The 11,946-nt window shown below is 42.3% G+C and overlaps 1 pseudogene; it reads right to left on the bottom strand.

Annotated features, from left to right (window-relative positions):
* Nucleotides 1-7,247: 7,247 nt before the first annotated feature.
* On the bottom strand, nt 7,248-11,706 carry LOC131384546 (uncharacterized; annotated as a pseudogene).
* Between the last annotated feature and the right edge of the window lie 240 nt (nt 11,707-11,946).

Below are 11,946 nucleotides of genomic sequence, written 5' to 3'. Positions count from 1 at the left end.
TTTAACATAATGTGATGTTGGGTGGGCAGCCAAAATCTCAGTTGTCTTAATTAATACTCAAAAGTAGCATAATTGGGCTGTGCATGGTGGCTCACACTTGTAATCTCAGCACTTTGGGAGGCTGAGGTGGGAGGATCACTTGTGCTCAGGAGTTCAAGGTTACAGTAAGCCATGATTGTGCCATTGCACCCCAGGGTGGATAACAGAGCAAGACTCCATCTCTTTAAAAAAAAAAAAAAAAACAAAAAGGAGCGTAGTTGAAGCAAATAGTCAAATCTAGCAGATGAAAAAATTTAATAGAGATGCATATACATTCTACACTTTGCCAAGGAATTGTCAGAGTGCTGAATAAAGCAGAGACGAGGACAAATTCCTGTGGAACAAAGCTAGACACTTACTCCACCTTCTTCTTTTCTCTTTCCCCTAAAGTGACAATGAATCTTTAATTAATATTTTCTCTTTTAAGAATGGATTTTAAAAAGACAATGAGTTGAACCAACGTTTTTCCATCTGGTCATAAGATAACCACGTGGAGGTCAATTGACATTCAGATTTTGTAGCTGACTTTCAACTCCCTGATAATATTATATTGCTAATAATATAGGTAACATTTTATGTGTTAGGTAGTTTTACATGTGTTTATGTGTATAGCAGATCTATGAATCTCAGTCCATAGACCGCATTGATCTAGAAAAATAACATTTCCTCTAACTCAATTTGATGTTTTATCTTTGTACTAGCAGGCTAAGGGTAACAATCTCAGATTGTTATTGGTTTCTCTCTTCTTCCTGGGGGTTGAGACAAAGACCTTGTTGGGATTTACTTAGTGCCTTTAGCAGTACATTGAGGGAGGGTGAGCCTTCTGGTCCCTGAGCCATCTGTTCCCATTGAGTTACCCTGAGACAGCATTTGGCTTGCAGCATGGCCTTTTAGAACTGGAGGCTCACAGAGATGTTTTGCTGCATAGCTTGAGGGCCAGAAATCTTGTCTGGTTTTTTTTTTGTTGTTGTTTGTTTGTTTTTGTGCTGGAGTCTTGCTCTGTCGCCCAGGCTGGAGGGCAGCGGCATGATCTCGGCTCACTGCAAGCTTCGCCTCCCAGGTTCAAACCAGAAATCTTTAAGAGGCAATGAACCGGTGTGCCTAGACCCTGCACAAAGCCATCTCCTCTTTGGGGTATTGCTACCTCCTCCTGGGAACTGCTCGGAAAGAAGGGAACCTGGCTCTTGAACCCCTCATTCTGTCTGTTCTCGTCATTATCTGCTCTTCACTCTCCATGCCTCAGACCTCAGAGAATCCTATTCTAGGTGGTGGGTGGAGGAAGTCAATGCTCTTTGACCTCTGTTTCTCCCACACATTTGATCTTGACATCATCCCCCAAATTCTAAGTTCCCTCTTTTAAAACACAGAGACAAAAAGCGCCAATTGGCTATTTATATCTTCTGACTAATTGCCCCCCCTCCCTGAGGCAATGAGCGCAGGATTGCCTGTACACTTGGAAAAGGGGAAAGACCAGAAGAAAAATGGACCCAAATAACTCTCCCTCCACACCCACATTAAATTCTTTATTCTTGTAGCAACAAAATTAGAAAATTAGCTAGGAGCTTGGCTATTTGCTTTAAAAGCATCCTTCCAAATCTAAGATTCTATAGTTTTATCAATATTAGACTAGACCAGTTGGTTTGTGCTGCTAGCAAGGATGGAGAAAACCATGGGGCAGCTTTTGAGGCAGATGACAGCAGCTGATCAGACACTGAGAGCAAGCGCCCTGGACCTCTAGTCCTTTAGTTTTGAGAGTGCTCAGAAAGATTCTTAAGAAATAATAGTGACCAAAACGGAACACTTCTCTGATGCCTAACTTTGGACTTTGCCTCTGACCATTAAATGGAGGTTTTCACTTCTCTGTGTGGCCAGACCTGGGCTCTTCTTCAACTCCAGTTTCTCTTCTGATTGTGGCTCAACAGCAAGTCTCAGTCCTTGGTGACCATCAGTCTCCTGCCTTGGGGTCAGGAATGTGATGCATCCTGGTGGCCTCTGAAATTTTATAGAACCTTATTATCAATGAACATTGGTCAATATTAATTGCGTAGAGCTCTGTGCTAAGGTTTTGCATGTTGTGAAACTAAAGGGGCTTACAGTCATGTTGGAGAGATGGGGTGTGTACATCGTCCAGTGCAGCATGTCCCAAGCACCCTTTATGCGATGGTCCCAGGAGTCTGGGGAAGGAGAGTAGCACGAAGCAGAACTATCAACTGCTGAGCCAAAAAGGCATGCACTGTGACACTTGAATTGCAGCTGCTTTTTAGAACCGTACCTAAAAATAACTCCAGCTCAATCTGCAGAAATTCTGACCTTAATGGATATGCTCGAGTTCAAGAAAGATGATTTATTCTTAGATCTTTATAAGCAACTGTGAAGGAAGTCTCAATCTCAGCAACATCAGTGATTAATCCTAATAATATCTATCTCCCAGACACATGCTTTGAAGATGAAATGAGACGATACAGGCAAAATAACACTGATTGCAATTCAGATATTTACTGGTGTGGTTCATTATTCTTATATATTCAAGAGGTACAGTGGGTGCTTTTACATTTTAATAAGGAATACTAGATACAGAGTGAGGCCCTCCCCTCACATCCACCAAATTGATCACTGTAGTGTTTGCATCAAAATAGCAGTATCAGTATCAAAATAATCAGATTTTGAATATCTCAGAATACCCAAGGCATCCACTTCTAAATTGCTGTTTAAGATGAATGCTCTACCTTTTATATTGCATTTTTGAAACTGAGTCAATCAGAAAAGTTCTTTGATGTTGTAAATACCTACACATCAGCTCATCTGCTTTTAAGTTAATCAAAATATTTAGGCATCTTCACAGAAATTTCTCATATTCATAAAACAAGGCAATAGTTATTTACTTTCTGGTATGGTAACGTGTTTTGGGAAATCTCTATTTGACTTGCATAAAAGGAATAAAAGCTAGTTTCATGAAACTCCATTGTCAGAATAATGAACGTTTTAAAAATACACTATTCAAAGCCTGCTCGACTCTCTTCCTCAGGCTATGGAGAATGTTTCTCCAGTGAGTCTTAGAAGGAAGGAAACCCTTCCTTCACCCCACTTCCTGTGCCTCCTTTAGAGCTGGGCTTGTAGCCAGAGTGAACAGAGAATGGCAAAACTGTTAAAAGGTTAACCGTCAACATGGCGTTCTCAGCATCTCTCAAAGGCACTTAGGAAACTAGTTGCAAGGAGATGAGTAGCAGCCAGAGAGCACCCCAGAGAGTACACTTGTGCTTATTATTCCACATGATTACATATTCAAATTGGTTTTAATTCCTGGGCAGCCATGGGGATGTTGGGGGAGGTGGGAAATAGCTTGCTGGAAAGGGGAAAGAACGGCGGAAGGAGCAGGTCTGGCATTAAAAATGTGCTGCAGATACTTCCCTAAGGCAAATGAGCCTCACGATTATGAATTCAGGCAACAAGGAAAGAGCTGTAGATCTAAACAACGGGGTTGAATTTCCACGTGACATATGATATTCCCTTTCAATACATTAAGAATTCTACTTTGCATCAGCATTACAGACTTCTTTTTCTTGAATCCTTCATAAAGGGCTTTAAAAAATTCTACTGTGGCCAGGTAAGTTAACCCATACCCATGCTGCCTTATAGATTCAAAAACCCCAGGGATTATGAGTAAATGTCTGTGACATTTTAGTCAGCTGGAGTTGGTGTTAGGAAACTCTTGAGGGTTCGTGGCTACAGATATAACCTTTGGCTGTCTTCACCAACTGTGGTTTTGAGAGGATTCACAGTGGTTACGTTTGAAGGTGTGGGCAGAGGTAGGGGAATTTGAAAAACATATGCAATTGTTTATTAGCTTTGTATGTCTGTAACCTTTCAATGGCACTTTCAAATAAAAAATACTCAGCATTTGAAAAGCCATGTTTTATTGCTAGAAATAGAATAAATGGAATATAAACATAGATAGCAGTGAGTATAATCTATTTAACACACATTATAGGATTTAAAAATCCTTATCAAGTTTGCCATTTCATCCAAGAATCTGTAATAGAACCTAATTGAGATGTGTTGAGACTTGGGAGGATTAATCACAGGAGGATGGAACTGAATTAGGAGGAGGTGAGACTCGGAGAATGAAATGCAGCAGGGACTTGGAGGAGAGGGATTGGACTCAACACAGCATTATCTAGAAGGTATAACAACAGACTACGGCTGATAGACCATGTAATAGCAGGAGAATCCAACATAAGGGTGTGGGCAACGAGAGTTTTGACAAAGAAGAATTTCAGAGCAAGTGATATTCAAAGGTCTAAGTAGCTCTGTCCAATAGAAATATGTAGTTTAAAATTTTCTAGTAGCTACATTTTAAAAAGTAAAAAGAAACATATACAATAAATTCTAATAATATATTTCATTAAACTCGCTATATCCAAAATATTATCATATCAACTTGTGGCACTAGAAACACTTCAAGTGCGCAGTGGCCACAGGTGGCTATCATATTGAAAAGCACAGAAATCAATCAGTTCTTTGGCACCAGGTAAGTCTATCAGGTCAGAGGAAGACCAACATCATGACTGGATGGAAATGAGCATATTAAATGGACGTGTTAACTGGTAATTTGCAGAAGAGAAAGTATAAGTGATTAGACAGTTTATAAAATAATTTCCACCTCACTTGTAATAAAAACTATAAAAATTAAAATATCAGCAAGATATTATTTCTCAACTGTCAAAATAGCCAAGGTTAAAAAAATGGAGTTGTTTGAAGGTATGCTAAAACTCACATGATGCTGTTAGCAGTATAAATTGGTGTAACTATTGGAAAATAGTTTTACATTTCATATCAAGACCTTGGAATTGTTTTTCTTACTTTTGGAGCTCTATAACAAAAAACAATAACAATCATTACTGAATGCTTATTACATGAAAGATGATATGTTTAGCATTTAATTATTTTAAGTCTTTTAACCATCACAACAGCTCTGTGAAGTAGATGTTATTATCCAGTTTTAACCCTATGAAAGTAAATCAAAGTATGGAAAAATTATGGATTAATATGTTACTAATAGCATTGTTATAAGAAGCAAAAACTAGAGGCAAAAAAACAGATTTAGTAAAAACCCTAATATTTCAGAATCAGGAAACAGTTAACTAAATGAAATTTTTCAATGGAATCAATGTATTTATAAGAGTGCTTTTTAAATATGAAATGACACGGGAAAATACATATCTTAGTCTGCTATCGCCTCAATAAAGCCACATAACAAACATTAGATCTGTGTGGCAGAAAACAACAAACACTTACTTATTTTGCTTATGTTTGCAGGTTAGCTGGAATGAGACTCTGCTTTTGGCTTCAGGTAAACCGGCCTTGGCTGCAGGTTGCAGGTCTGGGCTCAGGTATGTTGCTCTGTATTCATTTTGGAGCCCGGGTTGAAGGGGTGTCTGCTACCAGGGGGAAGCTCTTCTCATGGGAGTCTCCTAGGGGGCAAGAGGGTGAGTGCAACCACACAGCACATTGTAAGCATCCGCTTCCTTCATGTCTACCAACTTCTGATTGGCCAAAGCAAGTCACACGGCCCAGCCTAAAATGAGGGATGGGGAAGTATCCTCTGCTTGTCTTGAGAAGATGGCAAGAATGAGTTATGTCTAATTCTCTTTTGAGGGAAAAAAAGAACTGGCACAAATAATTCAATCAACCCCAGTCTGCTTTCCATTACCTTTCTTCACATCCCTCCCACAGGTGCTTGCGTCCATCTCAAGATCCTTCCAAATCTCATCCCCTGCTGGTGTCATTCTAGTAGGAGAAGAGTGAGATGCACATCACGGTCATGGTTTATAGCCATTGTGAAATCCTGGTTGATGAATGTTGCCAGGTTCCCCTACCTTTGGAGAAGGGAATATTCTTACTGGCTTAGACCCCATTACTGCTCCCTGGGCATAGCTCCCCAAATCTCAGTTCATTATTTCTCTATGGTTTTTGGCTCCACTCTTTGGGAAGTCCCTTGCCAAAATCCCCCTTGGTCACTTCTAAAGAGGGCATTGGAGAATATGCCCTATTTGGTCTCTGAGTCACCCTTTCAGCCTGCACCCTCCCTGTGGAAGGTTGGGGTAGGAGGAGACTAGAGGTAGTTTTATATCTCAAAAAGTCACAATCGCTTTTAGTTCATGTTAACAGACATTTTCTCAATATAGGTTTATTTTTTTTTATTCCCTATAAATGCAGGATTTCTGGGCCATGTTTATGTACTCTTGATTCTGTTGCAAGGTAGCCATGCTTTCCTTGGAACCTGTATTAGTCAGGGTTCTCTAGAGGGACAGAACTAATAGGATAGATGTGTATATGAAGGGACATTTACAAAGACGTATTGACTCACACAAACACAAGGTGAAGTCCCACGATAGGCCATCTGCAAGCTGAGGAGCAAGGAAGCCAGTCTGAGTCATAAAACCTCAGAAGTAGGGAAGCTGAGAGTGCAGCCTTCAGTCTGTGGCTGAAGGCCCCAGGACCCCTGGCAAATCACTGGTGTAAATCTAAGAGTCCAAAAGCTGAATAACTTGGAGTCTCATAGTTGAGGGCAGGAAGCAAGGAAGCAAAGATAGTTGAGGATGAAAGAAGCAAGGAAGAAAGATGAAGGCCGGAAGACTCAATGAGTCAAGTCCTTCCAACTTCTTCTGCCTGCTTTATTCTAGCCATGTTGGCAGCTGATTAGATGGTGCCCATCTGGATTGAAAGTGGGTCTGCCTCTCCCAGTCCACTGACTCAAATGTTAATCTCCTTTGGCAACACCTTGACAGACACACTCGGGAATGATACTTTGCATCCTTCAATCTAATCAAGTTGACATTCAGTATTAACAATCACAAGTCCACTCTTTGTCAACTTGAACCCATACATATCTCCTGAAATCATACATAATCTTCAAATAAAGACAATCAATAATAATGTCATAATTATGCCTAACATAATACAACTATTCTTTGTACAAGTGAATAATTGTACAAGTGTACAATGGAAGTGCACCAATCCTTAACCTAAATGCTATTACATAAAGTTAACAACACTTAAATGCTGATATAAAGTCAATAAATCTTATGTCATATGATAAAGGAAAAAGAAAGGAAATAAAATGAAGATATTTCCTTAGTATAAGTGTACACATGCACAAACATGTTCTTAACAAAATAAGGAGGAAATACTCATGACAATTACAATTCTCATTTCTGCAGCTGGTCATGTTGTTGTAGCTGGTATTGATGACTATCTTCTTCTACTACCCATTCTGTATTCCCTTTGCCTTCAGCAAGCACCTCAGTGGGTCATGAATTTTTACCTGGTGGAGTGACCCAGACCTTCATTCCCGAAGGATCTGGGTCATCTGTAGTCCTCCCTGGATTGGGTTGTTGTAGTTTCCCATTGACCTTAATCACAGAGTATGATATAAGAGATGCCCTAAGATATCTCCTATGTCACCCCAGCCAACAATGTAACTCCCTTCTTAGCCTGTTGACTTAGAGGTAGGAGGAGCCGAAAGTGTCCAGGTGGCAATCATAACTTCCAGTTTAATGGGATCGTTGTTGGGTCTCCTGGTGGCAGCATTCCTCCCTCTGAAACTAAGACCTCTAGACCAGCAGAACGTAATGTCACAGGAACAGGAAGCAAAAATTTTGCTAGGGGGTCACTAGGGGTGATGGTAATTGGTGCCACTTCTATTTCCATCCCTTGATTCCTGGACCCATGAATACTGGCTCTGAGGGAAACAGTACCATATATTGGATGCTGATTCAAAGCATACACAACCTTCTGGAGAACTTTGCCCCAGCCCTGCAAAGTACTGTCACCTAGTCGGTGGTGTCATTTTGACTTCAAAAGGCCATTCCACCGTCCTATCAATCCGGCTGCTTCAGGATGATGGGGAACATGGTAAGACCAGTGAATTCCATGAGCATGAGCCCATTGCTGCACTTCTTTGGTTGTAAAGTGAGTGCCTTGGTCAGAGGCAATGCTGTGTGGAATGCCCTGACAGTGGATAAGGCATTCCATGAGTCCACAGATGGTAGTCTTGGCAGAAGCATTGTGTGCAGGATAGGCAAACCCATATCTGGAGTAAGTATCTATTCTGGTGAGAACAAACCATTGCCCTTTCCATGATGGAAGAGGTCCAGTATAATCAACCTGTCACCACGTAGCTGGCTGATCGAGGAATGGTGCCATATCAAGAGCTCAGTGTTGGTCTCTGCTGCTGGCAAATTGGGCACTCAGCAGTGGCTGTAGCCAGGTCAGCCTTGGCGAGAGAAAGTTCATGTTGCTGAGCCCATGCATAACATCCATCCCTGCCACCATGGCCACTTTGTTCATGGGCCCATTGGGTGATGACAGGGGTGGCTGGGGAAAGAGGCTGAGTGTTATCCACAGAATGAGTCATCCTATCCACCTGATTACTGAGGTCACCCTTTAGTGAACATTCACATGAGATACAAATAGCTTCACAGTTTTTTACCACTCAGAGAAGTCCATCCACATATGTCTTCCCCAAATTTCCTTGTCACCAATTTTCCAATCATGCTTCTTCCAAGTCCCTGACCATCCAGCCAAACCATTGGCTACATCCCAGAAATCAGTATGTAATCACACATCTGGCCATTTTTCCTCCCAAGCAAAGTGCACAGCCAGATGCACTGCTTGAAATTCTGCTCACTGGGAAGATTTTCCTTCACCGCTGTCCTTCAGGGATGTCCTAGAAAGGGGCTGTAGTGGTGCAGCTGTCCACTTTCAGGTGGTGCCTGCATATCATGCGGAACCATCTGTGAACCAGACCCTAGTCTTCTCTTCCTCTGTCAACTCATCATAGGGAACTCCCCATGAGGTCATTGGTGCAGGCCGAGGGAGAGAAGGCAGGGTGGCAGGAGTGGAGACCATGGGCATTTGAGCCACTTTCTCATGTAACTTACTTGTGCCCTCAGGACCAGCATGAGCCCCATCACATACATACCACTTCCATTTAATGATGGAATGCTGCTGTGCATGACCCACTTTATGGCTAGATGGGTCAGAAAGCAACCAGTTCATGATAGGCAGTTCAAGTCACATGGTGACTTGATGACCCATAGTCAAACATTCAGTTTCCACCAAAGCCCGGTAACAGGCCAAGAGCTGTCTCTCAAAAGAAGATTAGTTATCTGTGGAAGATGGCAGGGCCTTGCTCCAAAATCCTAGAGGCCTCTGCTGTGATTCACCTATGGGGGCCTGCCAACGGCTCCAAACAGCATCTCTATCTGCCACTGACACCTCAAGCACCATTGGATCTGCTGGGTCATATGGCCCAAGCACTTACACGGCAGCCTGGACCCGCAGCAGAGCCTTCTCCTGTTCTGGACTCCATTCAAAATCAGCAGCCTTTTGGGTCGCTTGATAAATGGGCCAGAGTAACACACCCAGATGAAGAATATTTTGCCTCCAGAATCCAAATAGGCCCGCTAGGTGTTGTGCCTCTTTCTTGGTTGTAGGAGGGGCCAAATGCAGCAACTTATCCTTCACCTTAGAAGGATATAAAGATATAGGCCACACACCACTGGAGCCCTAGAAATTTTACTGAGGTAAAAGGTCTCTGAATTTTAGTTGGATTTATTTCCCATTACGTGGCATGCAAATGTCTCACCAATAAGTCCAATGTGTTTGCTACGTCTCGATCACTGGATCCAATCAGCATAATGTCATCAATATAATGGGCCAGTGTGATATTCTGTGAAAGGAAAAAGTGATCAAGATCTCTGTGAACAAGATTATGACACAAAGCTGGAGAGTTGATATACCCCTGAGGAAAGACAGTGAAAGTGTATTGCTGATCTTGCCAGATGAAGGCAAATTGCTTCTGGTGGGCCTTATGGACAGGAATGGAGAAAAAGGCAATTGCCAAATCAATGATTGCATACCAGGTACCAGGAGATGTGTTAATTCGTTCAAGCAATGAAACCACATCTGGTACAGCAGCTGCAATTGGAGCCACTACTAGGTTAAGCTTATAATAATCCACTGCCATTCTCCAAGATCCATCTGTCTTTTGCACAGGCCAAATGGGAGAGTTGAATGGGAATGTGGTGGGAATCAGAATCACCTCCCCTGCATCTTTCAAGTCCTTGATGCTGGTGTTAATCTCTGCAATCCCTCCAGGGATGTGATATTGGTTTTGGTTTACTGTTTTTCTAGGTAGAGGCAGTTCTAATGGCTTCCATTTGGTCTTTCCCCCTGTAATAGCCCTCTCACTACCTGTCAGGGAGCTAATGTGGGGGTTCTGCCAGTGGCTAAGTATGTCTATGCCAATTATGCATTCTGGCACTGGGAAAACGACAACAGGATGAGTCCAGGGACCCACTAGACCCATTGTAAGTTGGACCTGAGCTAAAACACCATTAATTACCTGATCTCCATGAGCCCGTACTTTAACTGGGGGACAACAATAATGTTTTGGGTCACTTGGAATCAACATCAGCTCAGAGCCAGTGTCTAGTAGTCCCCCAAAAGTCTGATCATTCCCCTTTCCCCAGTACACAGTTACTCTGGTAAAAGGCTAGAGGTCTCCTTGGGGAAAGATGGGAGAAAGATTAGCAGCATAAATTGTTGGTAGTGTAGTGGGGTCCTTTCTCAAGGGAACCTGGCCTCCCCTTCATTCAAGGGGTTCTGGGTCTGTAAACTGGCTCAAGTCTGGAAACTGACTGAAGGGCCCTAATTCTGTATTTTTAATAATTCAAATTAGTCTTGTCCACTTGATGTGGAAGTTTTCTGCTTATACAAATCAAGTAAGAATGCAGTAGGCTTCCTAGCAATTTCACTTCTAGAAGCACTGTGATTAATTAGCTAATGCCAGAGCTCTACTCGAGTCAGACTATTCTGATTGCTGCTTTGCCCCTGCTGTCCATTACGGTAACTATGCCCACCTTGCTTTTGACAGTTGAGTCCTGCCACTTGGCCACTGCCACCTTGAGATCCAATTATTCTCATTGCACTTAAATTTTCTAATTAAGTGACTGTGGTTCTCACTGTAAGATCTGGCATACAGAGAAGAGCAATGGCAAAGTTCTTCAAGGATATAGGTTCTCCCCTCATAGATCTATTTTGGAAAGTATTGGTGAAGGGTATGTCTTCTAGACCCTCCCAGCTGGAATGAGTAAGTCTAAAGTGACTAATCCACTCTAGTATTCCAATCTCCCTAAGCCTTTGGATCCCTTCCACTACATTAAACCAGGGGAAATCAAGCATTTCCAGCTCACTCACAGTGGGCCATCTGTTAATCCATATTTTAGCTAACCAAGCAAATAAACTATTAGAACCTTTTTAAACTCCCTGAGCTGCAACCTTAAATGCAGGATCCCTTCTTAGTGGGCCCATATCAATAAATTCAGCCTGATCCAACTCTATGTTCCTTCCACCATTATCCCATACCCTTAATATTCATTCCCTTGCCTATTCTCCAGATTTCTACTTATACAAATGAGAAAACTCAAGCAGTTCTTTTGGAGTGTAGTGCACCTCCCCATAGGTCACACTCTGAACCTTGCCTCTTGTGGTCTGCCGGGACTTGAGTCTACTTATAGGTCTAGAAGCAAACAGGGGTGTTGGGGGTGGGTCTTGAGGACAATCAGCATTGTCTTGCCTGGTAACTGCCTCAGAGAGGGCCATCACTGTTGGCTCAGTCAGTGCAGGGTTTAACTCCTCAGATAAAGGTGGAAAGGCTGATGGCCATGTTGGTGTGGGAGGGGATGTTGCCACCACTGAGGGTGGGGAGGCTGTTTCCTCTGGCAAACAAAACTCATCAGAGTTTACAAGCTCAGTGTCCCCAGTGTCGTGAGGGTCCTCTTACACATCCCCATTCCAAGTTGCAGAGTCATATTCTTTTCCAATCAATGCTCTCACTTTTAC

The sequence above is a fragment of the Hylobates moloch genome, unplaced genomic scaffold (assembly GCF_009828535.3).
Source record: "Hylobates moloch isolate HMO894 unplaced genomic scaffold, HMol_V3 SCAFFOLD_11, whole genome shotgun sequence".
Classification (NCBI taxonomy): domain Eukaryota; kingdom Metazoa; phylum Chordata; class Mammalia; order Primates; family Hylobatidae; genus Hylobates; species Hylobates moloch.
This window is presented reverse-complemented; position numbering and strand designations above follow the sequence as displayed.